General features: G+C 36.1%; 1 protein-coding gene across 7 annotated transcripts in view; it reads left to right on the top strand.

The window, feature by feature from the left end:
• SGCG (sarcoglycan gamma) overlaps nucleotides 1–18590 on the top strand; it is a 107211-nt gene that overhangs the window by 21981 nt on the left and 66640 nt on the right. For 4 of the 7 annotated variants that reach the window (XR_010440892.1, XM_064717354.1, XM_064717330.1 and 1 more), the window contains exon 2: nucleotides 8647–8738. The gene's annotated coding sequence lies outside the window, so the exon portion shown is untranslated. Of the gene's footprint in view, nucleotides 1–8646; nucleotides 8739–10556; nucleotides 10686–18590 lie in introns of all 7 variants that reach the window. The other 3 variants (XM_064717363.1, XM_064717346.1, XM_064717380.1) reach the window with 1 other exon arrangement.

The raw sequence follows: 18590 nt of genomic DNA, 5'->3' as shown, positions 1-18590 counted from the left end.
ATGCTAAATAACACAAATGCAGCACTCAGTGTTTGTCTTCCCTGGCTTTCCAGTCTTCAGCTAACAACATGCCCAGGAAAGCTGTCATGAAAATCAGTATGGCTGGAGGCAACTTCTCTTCTAGCCTCAGGTGTCAGAGTGCCAATCCCTTCTTGATTCAGTCTTAAAAATGCAAGGAGAACACAAATATCCAAAAATATTGCTTCTCTTCTTGTGCCATTCTCAGGAGAAAATCTGAATATAGTTGACCAGACCTTTTTTCCCCAAACTATTTCAGTAGCAAACAAAACTGCTATCCTTTCCATTTGCTCAGTCCTGTGGCAAGCAGTAGAGAATTGTGGGGAAGTTTTGAGAGTTACTTGAAAGTATTTTCACATGCACTCGTCAATGTATTAGGGTATATATCTGTTTTTAAAATGCATCTTCATTAATTTTTTCATTCTTTTGGGAATATTATATAGAAGACAGACAAGGAGCAGCAAATTATATAAGAAATAAGAACTGCTAGGTATTGTTAGTAAAGCAGGATGCCCTTGACTTGAGGACAAGCTTAAAATCTAAGCACGTCAAGCCAAGTTAATGAGGAAAGAGAAGTACATCAAGTGTCTACTAGAACTTCCTTGAGAGTATAAAAATGAGGTGCTCTGGTATTGGATGGCTTTGCCAAGCCCAGAATCAGATTCTAAGATTCCTATGAGGCAAGTAAAATCAGTTAACTATAAAGTCTAACAATGGCAATTAAAGAGAAAGAGCCCAAATATATGTACACATTCTGAAAATCTGAAAGGCTTTGCACTGACTACTTGTATGTTGCTGGTTATCCTCTAAGACCTCTTCCTATCAATATTCTAAGAAATATCAAGGTTACTTTCTTAGAAAGTGCTAGAAAAAGTAGAGATGGTTCTAAGCCATAGTTAAACTGGGTATGCAGCTAGTTATACTGTGCATAAAGGGGTTGTACAAGAGCTGACTAGAACAATGCACTTTCAGACTGGTCTTGGTGCTTATCTGCTGGATTAATACACCATAACAGTAGGTGTGACAGCCCACCCTTAAGGGGAATTGTCAGTCATCATAGTAGGTTGGAGATGGTCAGACACCTTTATCTTAGGAAATGGACAGGGAATTTCTAGAAGTTGTTTTCTGGTGGAGGGCTGATTTGTGCCTTGGCTTTGTGTTTAGCCGTGCAACCATTCTCTAACAGTCGATGGATTGGGTATTTGACTGCACAGCTGAAAATGAAGCAGGCTGTTTGTGTGGTTATCCAGACAGCAAATGAGATGATCATACCAACTAGGATGCAGCTGTTGTCACTGCAGCTGATGCAAAGCCAGTGAAGTGTGAGAAGTAAAGATGTGACATTAAATGTTTTGAGTAAACAGGGGAAAGGACTTTTAACCATCCATTCTGATTATGGTTAAAATGAATGTATTCTCTACTATTCAATTACATTGACTAGTAATTGTGAAACTGTTGTGAATCACAGGTTCACTAGAGGAGAAACTTGGGCATTTGGTAATAATGTTTCTTACTAAAATCATACAAATTGTCTCTTATTTTGCACAACTAGAGCAGCCGAGTAGAGCCTACTTCATTTTGTTGTCTATTTCCATACTAGTTTGTTCTTTATTATTTTTCAAAATAGCCTGTTAGAATGGAATGCCATATTGTAATAAACATTGCTCCAGATAGTACTACTATATTTCTTATTTAAACTGATGCAACACTTTATTTTGCAAGTATATTGAAACTCTGCTCAATAAGTTGGGGTGTCGTATTCTTAAAGACTGCCAAAATTTATCACTTTAAATCTGTCAGTTTTAAGTCAACACTTCCACTATGGTTACTCTCATTGCTGTGGTTGCCTACAGCTCAGCCTCAAGGATAACCCTTCAAAATACCAGATAATTACACTATTCCCATAGTTAATTTAAGCATTTCAATCAAACAGGAAATAGCTTATAGTCTGTTCCCTGGTTGATTATAGTTTCTTCATATTAAAAGGGCGCCACTTAACATTTGCTTGCTTATGCCAGATGGCAAGTTCCTAATTAAATTCACTTCTCATGTGCCTAATTTTTCTGCTTGCATTTTGGCAAAGCTGAAATCTCAGTAGGGCAAACAGATAGTTGGGGTATACTAACAACATTATTATTGTTATTTTTATGGTCTTTCTTATGAATGGTAGATCAAAAAAGATATTATGGATCAAGAGCTGCAACTTAACCTTTGGTAGTAAGGCTCTGCTTCAATACAACTTCAGAATGTCAAACCAGAGTCTTAAAAATTATTTTGTCTTCCCTTCTCCTGTTGCTCTTTAAGGGTTGTTCAATTTTTTTTTTTTTCCACAGAAAGCAGGAGCAGAAATTGTTATTTTGCTGTGGTGGTTGATAAGAAGAATTGCTTGTCCATTTTCTGCTTCTTTTGCATAGGCTTTCTTTTTGTCTTATCAGAAACATTAGAAGAGGTAAAAACTCCGGAGCTAAGTGCTAAACTTCCTTTGTCTGCCTGATGAGGACAATTATCTTGATCCAGAAAAGTGACTCTGAATTAAGTACTTTGGTCTTGCATTCTTAAATGTGATTCAGTACAGATTCTTCATGGAGTGATCTTGGGAAATCATCAATTAAGTTTTATTTTATAATTTGTAATGGGTTCACTCTGGCTAGATGCCCTGTGCCCAACAAAGCTCCTCTAACTCTTCTCTTCCCAGCTGGATGGGGGGGAGAAAATATAATGAAGGTTTCATGGGAGATAAGGACCAGGAAAGATCACTCACCAAATACTGTCATGGGGAAAACAGACTTGATTTGGGGATATTACTGAATTAATTACTAATAAAATCAGAGCAGGATAATGAGAAGTAAAAACAAATTTTAAAAACACCTTCCCCTACCTCTCTCCCTCCGTTTCATCTCTACCTCCTTCTCCCTAGCAGTACAGGGAGATAGGGAATGGAGGTTACAGTTAGTTCATCACATGTTCCTGCCACTGCTCAGGGAGAAGAGTCTCCCTTGCTCCAGTGTGGGGTCCCTCCCACCACAGACGACAGTTCTCCCTGAACTTCTCCAACAGGAGTCTATCCCATGGGCAACAGTTCTTCACAGACTGTTGCAGTGTGGGTCACTCTTCTATGGGGTGCAGTCCTTCCAGTCCAGCCTGCTCCAACACGAGTCTCCCACAGGGTCACAAGTCCTACCACGAAGACTGCTCCAGCATGGACGCCTCTCTACATGGGTCTGCAGCTCCCTGCCAGGAGCCTGCTCCAACATGGGCTTCCCATGGGGTCACACAGCCTCCTCTCAGGCATCCACCTATTCCAGTGTGGGCTCCTCCATGGGCTCCAGGTGGATCTCTGCATCCCTGGGGATCTCCATGGGCTGCAGGGGCAGCTGCCACACCACACTCTGCACCAAGGGCTGCAGGGGAATCTCAGCTCAATGCCTGGAGCCCCTCCTGCCCCTCCTTCTGCCCTGACCTTGGTGTGGGCAGGGCTGTTCCTCTCCCATATTCTCTCTACGCTACTCTTTGGCCACAGTTACATCTGCCCAATAATTGGTTTTTCCTTCTTAAATATGTTGTGCCAGAGGCATTACTGTCATTCCTGATTGGCCCAGCCTTGGCCAGCAGCACATCTGTTTTGGAGCCAGCTGGCATTGGCTCTGTCGGGCATGGGAGGAGCTTCTGGAAGCTTCTCACAGAAGCCACCCCTGTAGCCCCTGTGCCATGTAAAGCTGTTCATGCAGATGCAATGAACAAAGATTGTTTGTTAAACAAAGATTGCCCAGGCCTTCAGGGTGTGACCTGTTTTGCTGGGTTGACACTGTATCTCCACAGTGCAGGTGTTAACTATTTCTTTAGATTAATAGATTAACTTCTAGTTTCCAGAATAATAGCCCTAATATATCTGGGGTTAGGATATTTTACTCTGTAGCACAAAAAATGCCTTTTATGGTGCCTTTTCTCACCCTCCACCCCATTTTTGGGATTTTAGAATGCTAGGGCTTTTTTTCCTTGGCATTCTTATAGTGAGTCATAGGGTGTAGCATGATTTTGATTGCAAAATTAATAGTAATCTACTTCAGGGCAGCTTTACAATGGGAACTTGTAAAGGAAAAATCATTAATCATTCAGAATTTTATAGCATAGTTTTAAAGGAAAAGTAAGATGCTTTGGGAACATTGCTTTTTCTTGGCTACCAAAAAAAAAACACCACAGGAGATAATCAGTATTGGATAAAAGCTTTTCCTGCATTGACTGCAAGACATTAATTCTGGTTTGTTTTTTTTTTTTTTTTTGCAAGTACTTTTGATATTTTGTGAGCTGAACTAGTGCAACAATAGAATTTAAAGACGTTCTTTTCAGGTCTCATAACAAATTGTTAAGAATGTGTTCATTTATTTATACTAAACAGCCAGTCCTACTTATTCTCTTTCTTTGAGCATACACACTGGTCTGTAGTGTGACCATCCTAAAATAACTTTTCCCTCTTGTTTAACAAGGCAGAAGTGCCGTTTTGATGCTGTATTTTTACAATATTAAATAGATTTCAATCTTTTTATCACTTTTATTGAAGACTGAAGTTTTAAGAAAATTGAACTAATGCAAATTCCTTCCATAATTTAATAGTCAATTGCTCCAAATATAAAATTAGTATCCACTAAATTCTGAGCATTGAGTCTGTCAGGGCACGAGTTCTGGTACAATGGTTCCTGTTATAGGGTTCTGGCCAGAGAACTGTAATTTCCATGGTTTCACTTCTCTTCTTCTAAATCTTTTGAAACTTTTGAAGCTGGAGTAATTTTTCTTATGTACCTTAACTTTCTTTTTTTTTCTTTCTGGGAGGATGCATGGTGATATTGAATGGGAACACTATTCTAACTAATAAGTAGACACTGAATAACTGTATTTAAACAAAGTTTTATGTCCTTTATATGCTTTTGTTTCAAATGCAAAATAGATAAAAGCTTGCTTTCTCAGAGTTAAATATATGCTATGTTACTGAAATATAACATTTAATAATAAAATGGCAGACTTTATATCTCTCGATTACCAGTACTTCTGCTCTGTCTGTGAGTAGGGAAGGAAGCAAGAAAAATTACAGATAAAAGAAATAGGAAGAAAGCAAAAGAGAGTGTTAAAATCATTCTGTTCTCTAGGGTTTGTATCTGTACAAGCCATTATGTGATATGAGAATATGGGTACAGAGGCAGGGCTTCAAAGGCCTAAAAAACTTGTTCTGCCATGGAGGGACAGTCATTCCGTTTTCTGTTTCATACAGCCAACTGTACTGAGTGACAGCCATGTGCTTCACTTGATTGCCTCAGAATTCAGATATCCTAGGGCAGACTAGACCATCCTGCTCTGGACATTTAGAGCATTTGGGGTTTTGGTTTTTAGTAAAGACCAGGTGATGTAAGAGGAAATGTTATGACCAGAGAACATGAAATGGGAGATGTCAGTGCTGTTGACATCTGTTGTAGAAGTGATTTGACATACTGTATGGAACAGAATTGTAAATACACTATTCTGTCTGTCACAGAGTGCTTGCTGATGGTGCTGTGAGTAGGTGCACAATGAATCATACCCTAAAATAAAAACTCCAGTGCACAAAATACCACACCTATTAAAAAGTTCTTTGCTCCACCCTCCTGTGCAGAATATTTGTGAGTTTCATATGAACCAAAGTATATGTTTCTGTATGCTTTGGTAAGTATACCAAAGAAAAAACATTTCTGGTTTCCTTCCTGAGAAAAAGCTAACAATTAACTTCCTCAAGCTACCAGTATTTGCACTTCATGCTTAGGAGAGTACTTGAATTATACCAAAAACTCACCAGGACAAAATCACTACAAATCTGCTTGGACATTTAGTGTTTGGTGGGGTTTTTCCTCCTTGATACTTAGGCAACTTTTTCTGCTTTTAAGGTAGTGCTATAGCAAGGTCACTCCATTGTGTCCTCCAGTCTGCATAAGCTGTAGACTCCAAATTAATCTTTTCAGCTGGCTCTTTGGAAGGATCTACAAATGTGTGCTTTCTTGTTTGCTCTTAAAAGATAAATTTATCCCTACTTACCTATATTCCAGGGCAGCTGTCAGGCTCATCTTTGCACATATTACAGCGGTGAGCACAGAGTACACATGCAGCTTTTCACCTGTTGCTTCACTAAGTAAGCTCTTTAAAGGTTCGTGCAGAATTATACTCACAGAAATGAAATCTTTTTTAATCCGAGTGTGTGAAGATGCAATCCAAGTAGAAGATACCACTTAACACATCCTTCCCCCAAAAAACATTATCTAGCCCTCTGTGACAGTTTGAAAGAGTTCTGTATAAATTAATTTTGTGTCTATGTGAATTTGAAAAGAAATGGACTAGAGCTGGTGAACAATAATCAAAAAAGATTCTTCTTCTGGACCCACTGAGTGTACTGGGGAGGAAAGGTGGCAGAACACATAAAAAAATGGGATAGAGAAAAGCTGTGTGGCAGCAAGGAACAGAAACCTAGCAGCTGAAGCAGCGATTGAAGCCCTGTTGGGGTGATCAGGCAATAGACCCACAGCCAGCTGTCCGTGCTCACAGATGAAAAAAACTTCCTAGAAACCAGACCTGCCGCACCCTGACACACGAGGCAGTTGGATACTTACAAGTTCTTTAATTTTTGTATCGTGTTGCATACTATTTTTCAGATTTTTCTCTTTTAGTTTATTGTTGTTCATTCTCTAATGAAACATAGAAATTCCACGTTTCAAAGCTGTTTTGAGCCTTCTTATAGATATCATGTAATGGAATAGTCTAAGCAAATCTCCCTTAAAGCCTTGTATTTTTGGGTTGTATATTTATATTCTAAAAGGTTCCTTTTGGACTGTTTTCCACTTTAGAACTCCTTAAAACAATTGCATTTTTGTAGATCTAATTGATGTAAGAGTAACTTTCAAGTGTTTCTCTTTGTTTATATGGGAAAAATATAAGGCTCTTTTAACTTACTCTTTTGCTCAGGTTTAGAAGATTGCATCCCATTTTAAACATTCACCATAGCCCTGTCCTTAAGAGAAGGCAAGGTCTCAATCTATCAGTAAATGAACAGCTGTTTTATCCCTTAAAATTTTAAAAAGCACATTAAACATAGCCAATTCAAAATGCTTTGGAGGGAAACACTAGAAAAATTCTTTCCAACACTTCTTACTTGGTATTACAGTGGAGTCTCTAACGTAATGGGAAGTCAGGAGAACAGGAAAACATCTTTTTTGAAAAGGTGCTTTTTCTGTGCCATCAGTATTCAAGCTCATCAATAACTAAAATGCCCAAGAACAAGAATAGACAATACTTGGGCATTTCTCCTCTGTTATGGTCGTCCAGAGATTTCTGGAAAGTAATTACTTTTTAATATTTTCTGGCCATTATTAGTTATCCCCCACTTTAGTTGTTTTAGAATTTGGTTAATTTTTGGTTTTGCATTCATACTTTTTTCACCAAGGTTTCTGCCATTTTATCTTTGAATTTGCTTTTGCTGTACTACTTGACCTCTCTGAACCTTTACCAAAGTATCTTTTAATATTTCACATCTCAAAGCTCCTGTTTCATAGAATCTTTTAGGTTTAAAAAGGTCTCTGCTATCATCTAGAGTTACACATCTGTACAACCTAATTTTAGTCATTTTTTGTGTTTTCCACATAATCACAGTATTTCAGATAAATTCCATTTCCTATACAGGCTGGAATAGCCTTGTTTCTTGAATACCCTTTGCTTACCACATCCTTATCACCACTTAAATACCCTTTGCTTTCCACTGCTTATCACAGTCTTTAAACATCTCACAGACTAAAAAAATACCTGACAGGACCAAATGTCTTCTGTGTCCTTTCTAGTTGGATGAATTACTTAAACTAATACCTGATAGTGTCTTCTCCACCACTGTGTTGTTTTGTACTTTGAGAAATAAGCAGATGTTCTTGAAATTTTACAAGCATACATCAAACATTTGGTTAAAAAAAAAAAAAAAAAAAAAAAAAGAGGGAAAAACATAGAAATGGTTAAAGTAGCAGAATATTGAGACCATCATTTCTGTTTGGTTGTTTTTCTGAGATGAGTTTGCAAGTACTTCTAGTTAGTCAGGTGCTGGTATGGGTGGACTCTGACAATGTGGAAGATAAATATGTTAGTTACCTTTCCAGGACTAAGTCATCAGCCATTGACTTTCAAATTGAAAAGGAAGTTTTCAGTTTTGGGGTGAGGAATGGGATATCAGCATTCTTGAGCTGTGCAGAAAATTAGGGTGGAGGAGGAGAAAGGTTTGCAGTTGTACAGACACAATGTAACCCCAGAAATGAATTTGTTGTTCATTATACTAATGGATTCCAATCTTATAATTGCAACAAAAATAGTTTTTATTATTTTGCACATAGATTTTTGAATAATGTTTATTTTGCATTTACTCTGCTGTCATGAACATTTGTAGTCCAAACAGCTCTTGGGTGTGCAGTGTTTCATTTGTTTGTGTCACATTGTAAGCTGAGTGAATTTTGGCCTATCACTTGTAACATGTTGTCAGTTGAACTAGTGAGGAGGGCAGCTCATGAATATATCTTATTTTTTCTCTATACTCAAGCAAAATTTTGCTTTTTCTTTCCCTTCTGTGCATTTAAATAGGAGGACAGCTGCCTTCAGATGGTACAGAACTCACTGACAGTTGCTCTTGCTTCAGTCCTACTTCATGAGAACTTCAGAAGTTATTAACTGAGGTATTTATTTGTTCTTTTCATTTTTTCAAGTTTTAACTTTGCAGAAGTTAGTTACGTGGAAGAGCAGGACAAGGGAGACATCTAGACTAATGAAGAGAAATCGCATATGGAAAATAGCACAAAGTTCTGTCATAAAGAGAGCTACTGGGCAATAGGATCTAATCTTTCCATAGCTAGACACTATGTTAGTCAGTCTTTTTTATATGTTTAGAAATCAAGTAATTACAAATATGTCAAAAGAAAACATGGTATAAATGCAGTTAAAAGCATTGGGGTTTTGATGGTCATGTACTCACTTTTATCTGATCCCCTGATTTTCTCCAAGAATGGGCAAAAGATTTTGCAGAAAATCCCTAGACATGAATACCCAATTACCTAAATAATGAACCTTTCAAAACTCTCGCATCATTTATAGGTTTCTACCTCTACTATTTAAAAGGAATTTCAATTAAAGAAAATCTTTGGTATTAACACAACATACAAATGCTTTCCTCACACTTTCTTTCTTACCTGAGATTAAATACAAAATCTGAGATTAAATACAAAATCTGTTTTAAAAATATTGATAAATATTTTTATTGGAAATATTTGTCATTTTTGGCAGATACCAATGAATAATTTCTTTGCAGAGAAAAGAACACCATTTGTATATGTAAACAGTCTGATAAAGGATATATGGCCTCAGAACTCATGAAGGGAAAAAAAGTTTCTTGTAAGCCTGTGATCAGCTGGATTTGTGTCAGTCCTAAATTTATGATCTGCAGCTGTTAAATGTGTGATAGGAGCTTTGTCTTCTAAAGCATGTTGACAGTGTGAGCACAAGGCTGAGAAAAAGAAAACATAGTGCTTTGAGAAGTGAGACTGTCTGAACGTGGGTGAGGATTGCAATGCTTCTCGTAGCACAAACATTTTATTCTGAAAATCTTACATATGTATATTTTAATGCTTTTTAAATTGTAGAAAGCTACTGGCACCGATTCTAACATATCTGATGTTGAACAAGAAGTCTGCTGGTCAGTGTTTTTGTAGCTAGTGTAATGTAAGCAGTGCCAGACTGGAATTCTTTTTCTGCATTTGAGAGCTCAAAGCTTTAATGATACTGGGAAAAAAAAAAAAGAAAAAAGAAAAAAAGGATGTCTTATAACTCCTATAATGTCTGAAATCTGAAAATATGTAATATAAGCAACTTTTTTTTATATAGCTCCTAGTATTTATGTGTGTGTCTATGCATATATATATTCATCTGTGTTTTAGATACCAAGATAGGCTTAACTTCTTGGAAAGATTGGTAATTGTTAGCATGGTTCTTGTATAAAATTTATATGTGCTATTATAGCTATATTACAGTACCTGTATTTCCTTTTTTAAAGAGACTTTTTATATGCCAGACAGTATATATTATTGCTAGAATAATGTCAACCTTAAAATAAAAAGTTTTCAGAAAATGAACTCTTGAAATTCAGTTGGGATGTTACATACAGTTTCATAAAAGAAAGCAAAAGTCTTTTTTGTTTCTAATTTTGCATTGAGTGCTGTTAGCAGCCGGCACTGATAATGGTTTTTACGTGCAGGTTCTATGGAGTGCTCGCATTCTCAGATTTTAATAAAGTTGGCATTATGTTACAGGTTGAGAGATTTCACTGCACGTTATGGATTGGTTATGTCTTACCATAAGTTCATTTCTGGAGTCAGTACACAACTGTTTTAGCAGGAGAATTAACCGCTTATGTCACAGATTATAATTAGCTGTGTCTGTGTGCCAGAGCAACAGGATGGAATGCAAAACGTAGCCAAACATGTGAACGAATTTTCTTCCAGTGATATTTGGCCAGACCTAAAATATCTTCCACTCCAGATCTGAAAGTAGTGGAAAAGTTAGACAATTCTCTCTTGGAAAGAGACCGGTTGTAGTTTTTTCACAAGCCCACATTGTTTCAAATCTCCAAGGTAAGTAACAATTTTTAAAAATTATTTTTATATCTGTATTGCAACATTAGAATGTTAAAAAGGAGGGTTTTTTTTGGTTCTTTACTTGTTACGTGGTTGTAACAAGTGAGCTTCTCCCCTTTCTACGTTTCTGTGCAACATTTTAGACTGATTTTGTCCTTATTTAAGGATCATTTTGATGCTTATGTGATTTATTTTAGGGCCTAAATTATGTGTTAATTTTTAACTACAGTTATTATTTTTGATTCAGATAGTTTATTTATACTTGTTTTTGCAATTAAAAGTTACATAGTTTAAACCTGCACTTCTGTAATACTAAGAAGCTTAATTAGAAATTTTGAGTTTAGTAACTTCTAAATCTTTTACAGTATCATGTTACTGTACTTACATAAATATCTGATTTGCAGTAGTAAACCTCTGACGCTTGTAGCTGTAGATTTCTCTCAGTTTATTTATCAAATACCAAAAGTTAAATTTGGTCAAGAATGGATCCATGGTTCTGCTGAACACTTCTTCTTGGCTCGATTGTGTGATAAAAACCTTCCACCTGAGGAATTGTTACCAAAATGATTTCTAACTTCTGTGAAACATACTTAAATTAATATAGGGCATATAATTATCTGTGTACAGAACTTGTTTTGCAAGTTTGTAATCTCTTTGAATTCAAATACATTTTCTTGTGGATGATTTCTCTTACTGAAAGAAAATTACCAACTAGTTATCAGTGGATTACTGACTCATTATCAAATGATTTATTGGATGATACTTGGTGTCTTGCCATCAACACCCGCTTGCACTGCTTACTTAATCTCGAATCTGATTGAGCACAGAAGTTCCTAAAACAGGATATTGCCCAAGTATAGGAATGTGATTTTAGTCCATCAACACCAGTCAGCTAGGCTTCTTTTACTGAGATATGGGTGTTTTTACTGAATCTGTCTAAAATCTCCTCTTACTTGAGGAGGACGTGACTCATGTCCTAGAAGTGTCTGTCTTATCTCCATTTTCTGTGGTGGGGGCCTATGTAAGTGTGGCTGATCTTGTCTGTGTTTGGGGAGATTAATTTTGGTCTGCTAGCCACTTCCAAGTGAGTAGTCCATTTAAGTGAACTATAGGAACTTTGTACCATAAAGTTCTGGAACTTTGCCATGAGTTAAGATTTTGGAAGTTATGTTTGTGATAGTCACAAATGATGCCACTTTGGCTGAGATGGATTTCTGTTTATCTTCTGAACAAATGTTCTGTTAGATACACCCCTCCCTTCTACTATGTAATGAAGAAGAAATGCTCCTAGAATACCACCAAAGGATAACAACAAGTGCATGGGGTTAAATTAAAAATAAAAGAGTCTAAATTAAGCCCAGCCTTAGAGGGAACCACTTAAAATCTCTTTTCCAAACCTTCATGCTTTTGCTAACAGCATGCAGCTCTTTCCTGGTTGAAAACTCGGTGGTTTAAAGCATGTTATATTTTGAGTTTTATTCATGATCATAAGGCAGATAAAGTTATGTGTACAAAGATGTCCTTGCTTGAATAGCCTCATGAGATTTTTTTTCCTTCCTGTGGAAAGTAATGCCCTGTACATGAAATACAAATCCCAGGTCCTAACCTCTTACTGTTTTTAATTATTTTCATGACTCGGAATTAAGTAAGCTGGATTTCCTGTGGACTTATTTCTCAGAGTTGATTGTCTTGCATGTTTAACAAGCAGTGATGGAAGGTTTTTTGTAACAGAGACATTTACAAGGTCTTTTTCTCACATCAGTTTTCTGATATTTTATAAGGTCTTCATGCCCATTGCAATCCCTCGGTAAAGACATAAATGGGGGTTCTTATTTTCTCTGTTATCTCATTTTCAGACAGTTTACAGGTATGTAGTATTTGAAGCATCTGCTTGTTTGTTGAATTACGTTGAAATTGGCCAAGAAACTCAAAAGCTATTGAAGGAGGTAGGGAAAATGAATGGGAGACGGATGGTTTAGACATTGACATAGGGTTTGGTTGCTTTTTTATTTTTTAAACCAGGCTAAAGGAATCATGACAGTTTGGATAACAGGTTAATTCAATATCCTGGTCAAATTTGCAGCTTGGGTAATAGTATTCTCACTATTTAATTCATCTTAGCTTTGGCTACCTGGGCCAGTCTTCTCATTAAACCTTTCTGTATATCTGCCAAAAGCTGTTAAACAGTTGCTGCATTTCATGCCATGGTTGGTTATGTTTCTATAGTGGATGAAGTCTGTATAAGACTGTGAAGAGAAATATAAACTAAAATACATAAATATTTTTTTTAATGGAGTATGGTAACTGAAGTTTTAGATACCTGAAGTGTTAGATAATCCTGGTGGCAGCCATAAAACACATGCTTTTCAATAAGGTATATGTTCCTTTGTGGGTATGTATATCCTGAAGGTTGCCTGTAAGAATCAGGTATATATGTATTTTCAATAAAGGGATGTAGGGATGGAATCATCTTGTAGTAATGACTGTTAAAACTCTTCAGTTCCTCCCCATTTATTTGCTTGCTGTCAGTGCTCTGAGGAACAGAAATTTTAGAACCTTTGCTTCACATTACCTTTTCCCAGTATTCCAAGTGCCAGATACTAAATTTTATACAGACTTTCTGCATCCTTGCCTTATTAGTTGTGGATACTAGTGGCTTTCAGAAAAGGCTGACTGTGTAGAGTACAACAGCCTGTTTCATGTTAAAGTTTCACATAGGTCCTACCTTGAATTTCCAAGCTGTTAGACCTTTCTGAGAGAAGCATGCAGGCTCCTGATGGAAGTAGACGTCTCTGCAAAGTTCCACTGCACCCAATTTCCTGAGTTTTGAGGAAAAGGATTTTAAGTGAGAGGCAGTAATAATTAAATAAAAACCATGTTCTGTTGACTCCAGACTGCTGAAAACAGAATAAAATGGAAGAGTTTCTTAAAAAATAAATGCTCTGAAGTGAAGCTGAGTCAGTAGAGCAAAGCTGTGGTAATGAACCCTAACCACAGATCAGGCCATATTAGCAATGCTTTAGATATCAAGCTCCTTCCAAAGGCCTCTTCCAGTCCAGCTTTGAACTGAAATAAATAATCTCCAGAGGTCCATTGCAGCCCAGTTTTTTCTAGGATTCTCAGAATTTGTTCAGATTTTCATGACTATTCACTTTATTGTTATTATTAATTACCTACTGGTTTTGTTTAGTCACCTGGCTGTATTGCTAGGTGGTCCAATCGACAGTGCTTCAGAGTTCATGGAAGAGGGCATTTAATTTTAACTTAAACAATTTAATAAATATGTGAGATTGGCAGCTAGCAGAATTCTCAAGCCACATAAAGTTGCTGTATGTCAATGAGAATTAACTGTAGTATTTGACTTGTACTTGGAAATACAAGAAAGGAAATAGATGGATTCAGAACTTAAAGCCAAAAAACTAACAGTGAGTATTACTTCATTATAAGCATTCCCTATGAGATGAAAAGCCATGGGAGGATATTTGTACGCCTGGAAGAAAAGGTTGCTGTTATTGATTTCCTGAGTGAAAGTTTTCACTGTAGGGATAATAAAATGATAAGACAGATTTCAGTATGTGCAGGAAGAAGAGGTTGATTTGAGTTTGGCCTGAGTGCTAAACAAGAAAGTGAACATGGTGAACAATCCCAAAAGCTAGTACAGTTGAGGCTGAGAAGGCAGGGTCAGGTTTGTTCCCTCCACATTCACCTGACAGTGTCCTGATACACATTGTGCCTTTGCAGTATACCCCAAGATTTCCAGCATATATTCTGGTGCTACAAAAAGTCATATTTGAGGGCTGAAGTGGTCCAAGTTTACCCAGAGGATACTCAGAACCAATTTTATGTAGTATGGATGGGTGTGGCATAGAATTTTATGGAGTGGAGCCAAACCCTTTGTAGGGTGGGCAGCATGACCAAGAAAAGACCTGATAGTCCTGTGATGCCCATGCTACTTTTCAGGCTATTTTTCTAGTCTCAAATGCTCAAACAGACCTGATGTAGCTTGTACACCAAAAAACTTGCCTTATTTTCAGCCCTTCTGTTCAGTATAAGAAAAGATTTTTTTTTTTCTAGCCCCAAAACTTTTCTTCCCTATAACATTCTACTTCTAGTTTCGTTCTGTTATGGTAGGTATTTCTCACTTAATGAGAATTCTGATGACGTCTGCTGAAAACTGTTGTCTTGCTTAAACATGGAACTGCATTACAAAATAGTTTATTTCATTTTGAATGATTTCATGAGTCATTTGATAATTGTGTTCAATGCATGTGTGAAGATACTGCTTCCAAAAACAGAAATGCAGTTCTTATATTGACAAAGTTGTGTAAGGCTATTAATGTATTGTCATAACAGGGAAAAAGGCATTTCTAAGCTATATTTAATAAAACCACTGTATTTATTTCAGTACCATCCATTCTTTCTGAATTGAATATTTTGTTGAAATTCTGTTAGTAACAACTTTCACAATCTGTGAGAGTACTTTTTAAATACATATTCTAATCTTATTGATTTTGCTTTTAGTTAAGCATCTGTTGAACTGATAGTATTGTGATTCACACATTGGTGATTTGTTTTAACTGATTTTAGTCACATTTATGGAAGAAAAAGCTGTATCCCTTTAGTCATATTGAAAACATCTAAAATAGTATTTAAATTGAGAACATTAATATGACTGTCTTACTGTATCAGAAATCCTAAAGCACCTAATAACAAATGGCTTTAACTCAAGAAAAATTCCAAGCTAGCATTCAAAAAATTATGTAGAAACAAGCTTTGATTTAGGATTGTTTGGTAAGCAAAGCGTATAAATGGCTAGAATGCAAAATAAGGTAAAGGCAGCAGAAAGCAAAATTAATCTCTATTCTTTTACATTGCCAAAAGATTCCATCTTTTGGTACCTTTTTCTTCTTTTCTTTTTTTTTACTTTTTCAGCATCCTAGGTACTTCCTTGTTCTCCCCATATTTTACAGTCTCCACTTATACATCTCATGTTCGTTTCCTGACTGTACTCACTACTTAACCTTTTTCTCTTATCTTCAAGTATCTACTCACAGTGTTTATTTTACTGTAATTCAAATGTGGAGACTTTTTTACATATCTGATCACATATTTTCTTAATTCACAGGAAAAAAAAAATTAAGACAATTTTCCCCTACTAAAAGAGATCTCCACCTTGTGGTAGATTATTTTAAATATCAGCTGAATTTATCCAGCATTTTCTTTAAATTGAAATAATAGATTCTAAAGCTTTGAGGGCACTCTGCTTATGTACACCAGGGCCTGACAAAAATCTCTCAGTTGTCCTTATGTTGAACTAAAGCTTTTCTGAAAAGTGATTACCTTCCAGAAATGTATGTGACATTGTTCTCCAGCTGCCAGGTAGGAAATCAAGATCTATCCTAGGCAGAGTTCAGTTACCCAGTTGGTAGAGAACAGTCCAAATCACTGCAAACCTGGACTAGGTCAACCTGAGGCACTAAGATATAGCATAGTTTATCTTTATCTTGCCATCAGAATCTTGCATATTTTTCCAGAATTTGAGTTTAGGGAAGCCTTATCGGCAGCTCTTGGTTCTCTGATAATATCTCAGGCTACAAAAACTGATGGGTGTCCAAATCTGAGGAACAAACAATGCCTAACTGAAGTTTAAAAAGACAAGGTATACTTGTGCTCCATGGATGTCTTTTCCTATGTATGCCTAAAGAGTAACTTCAGAAACTTCAGACATACTTTCTGGAGAAGGTAATGTGCTTGTTATTTGATCCAAATAGGAATTGTTTTCCAATTACTCAAATTAGAATCTTTAAAATGAAGAAATCTTCAAAATTAAGAAAAACAAATCCTACATTTCAGATTATACTACTTTATTTACATCAGTAAATATTCTCTCAACTAAAGGATTTTAGTAATGCCTGCTGATTTCTATTTTGGAGTAAATACTTTGTATGGAAAATTCTGCTTTGAAATATAAGGAGTGTATATGTTATGTCAAATAAGAGATCTTTTAGTTTATCTTGGAATGCCTACATACTTAGGCAATTGTGGTTTTGCTGATGCTTCATTTGTTTTTACAGTTAACTGAAAGATCAGCTATGTTTTTCTTATAGGTTTTAATCCAAGAACTGATATACTGATCAAAACCAGTATTTATACACTTCTCCATGTTCTTCATTTTCTGTTTCTTGCATTGCATTGTTGCTTTGTCACAGTTGCTTAGAAAGTAACTTAGAGATGGTTGCTGCCTAAACAGTTGGAGTCAACATCACCAAAAAAGGCTTCTGCAATACAAGTCTGATGATGTCCTTATGTGTCTAGTACACATTTAATGGGTTTTCCCCTGTGTAAGTAAAAAGAAGTAATAAAGTTGTTATGAGCAGGACTGCAAAGCAACGGGAACACATCATTTTGTAGTCATTGACATTTAAAATTCCTCAGAAAAGGGCAGAGGTTTAAAGTATGTAATGAGACACAGTATACATAGGAAAGCTTTTTGCTTTCCTTGCTACTGAAAAATGAATTTTGAATCTTTAGTTTAGCTACATGTGACTTATCAAAAAAGGTACAGTTGTTATTTTCCAGATGCAAGGTCAAATTATTCTATTGTATTTTTTGAAGTATGTCTGTGATGAATCACTTGATTCTTGGGAGGGAAGACTTGAGGATTAATTTTCATCTCTAGCCTCTACATCTAGTTTACATCTAGTTCTATTCCTCCTTTTGTCTATTTTTATTTCAATTTTCCAATTAAAAAAAAAAAAGCTTCACAGACTCTATTTGCTACCTGAAATCATTTACCAAGATTTACCAAAGCTAAATAAACTGCTTTTCGAGCTCCACAGCCAACACGGGAAAGCATCACAAAAGGGAGTTATTTTGTAATTGTGTTGAAGTCTACTAAATGAACTGGAAGTATACTTCTCAAGAGGTAACAGCATTCTACTACAGTAGTGCTTTCATAAAAGCAGCAGCAAGACAATGAAAAAGGAAAAAGTTATGTCAATATGGATGTCTTTATGTACTTAAATAGAGCTATTTGCTTTCACTCTCACCCTTTCCCAGCTCTGACAACATGAAATACTTTTCCTGTAAACAACATTGAGAATAGTGTTAAAGAGATTTTGCTAAAAGCTCTGTAAAACAGGACTTGCTTTAGGAACATTATTTCTAGAAGATACATTTTGGCCTTGCTGCTGGCAATCATTGTGGTATGATAGGAAAGCTCTTCTATCACACACATTGAAAATAAAAAAAAAAATTTAAACTGTTTTTAAACAGAAAAATACGCAACTGCTTTTTTAAAAAGTATCTAAATTTATTCTTTGTCTGGTAAATATGCATACAAGATTATGGCACCAGAAATTCTTTCACTATTTGCCTCCATCACAGGGATTACTTTAATTTTCTTCACATTTATTTGGAATTTCAGGGCTTTTGATGTGTTTTCAATGACCCCAATGAAGATTATTTTCCCATTACTTCCCCAGTTAGTTTTGCAATTCTGGTCACTGTGTCACACTTCTAAATGCAACAAAAAGCATGACAAATGACAACAATTTTTAAAAAAAAAATTATGCCTACAAGTGTTTTGAGATTTCTGGTGTTGTCTCCAGTGAAGGAAAAATTGAAGGCCACAAAATAATTCTTATTTGCATTTAATGGCGCTTAAGAAATGAAATTTTGTACACAGATTTTCCTGGTTTTTGCTGCAACTCAAACTGAATAGCTGCCAGATCCTGTCTGCAAAGTTTAACTTCAGTGTGTGTGAAAGTAAAACTTTGTAGTTCTGTCTTTTCTTATGAGACTGTACACTGATGATAAAGGAGGAATTAAATGTAATTTAGAGGATCCAAGTCTTACGGTAACAATACAGAGCAAACAAACATGATTTAGAGTAACAATTTA

This window comes from Zonotrichia leucophrys, chromosome 1 (assembly GCF_028769735.1).
Source record: "Zonotrichia leucophrys gambelii isolate GWCS_2022_RI chromosome 1, RI_Zleu_2.0, whole genome shotgun sequence".
NCBI lineage: Eukaryota > Metazoa > Chordata > Aves > Passeriformes > Passerellidae > Zonotrichia > Zonotrichia leucophrys.
Note: the sequence above shows the minus strand (reverse complement) of the source record. Positions and strands in the feature narration are given on the sequence as shown.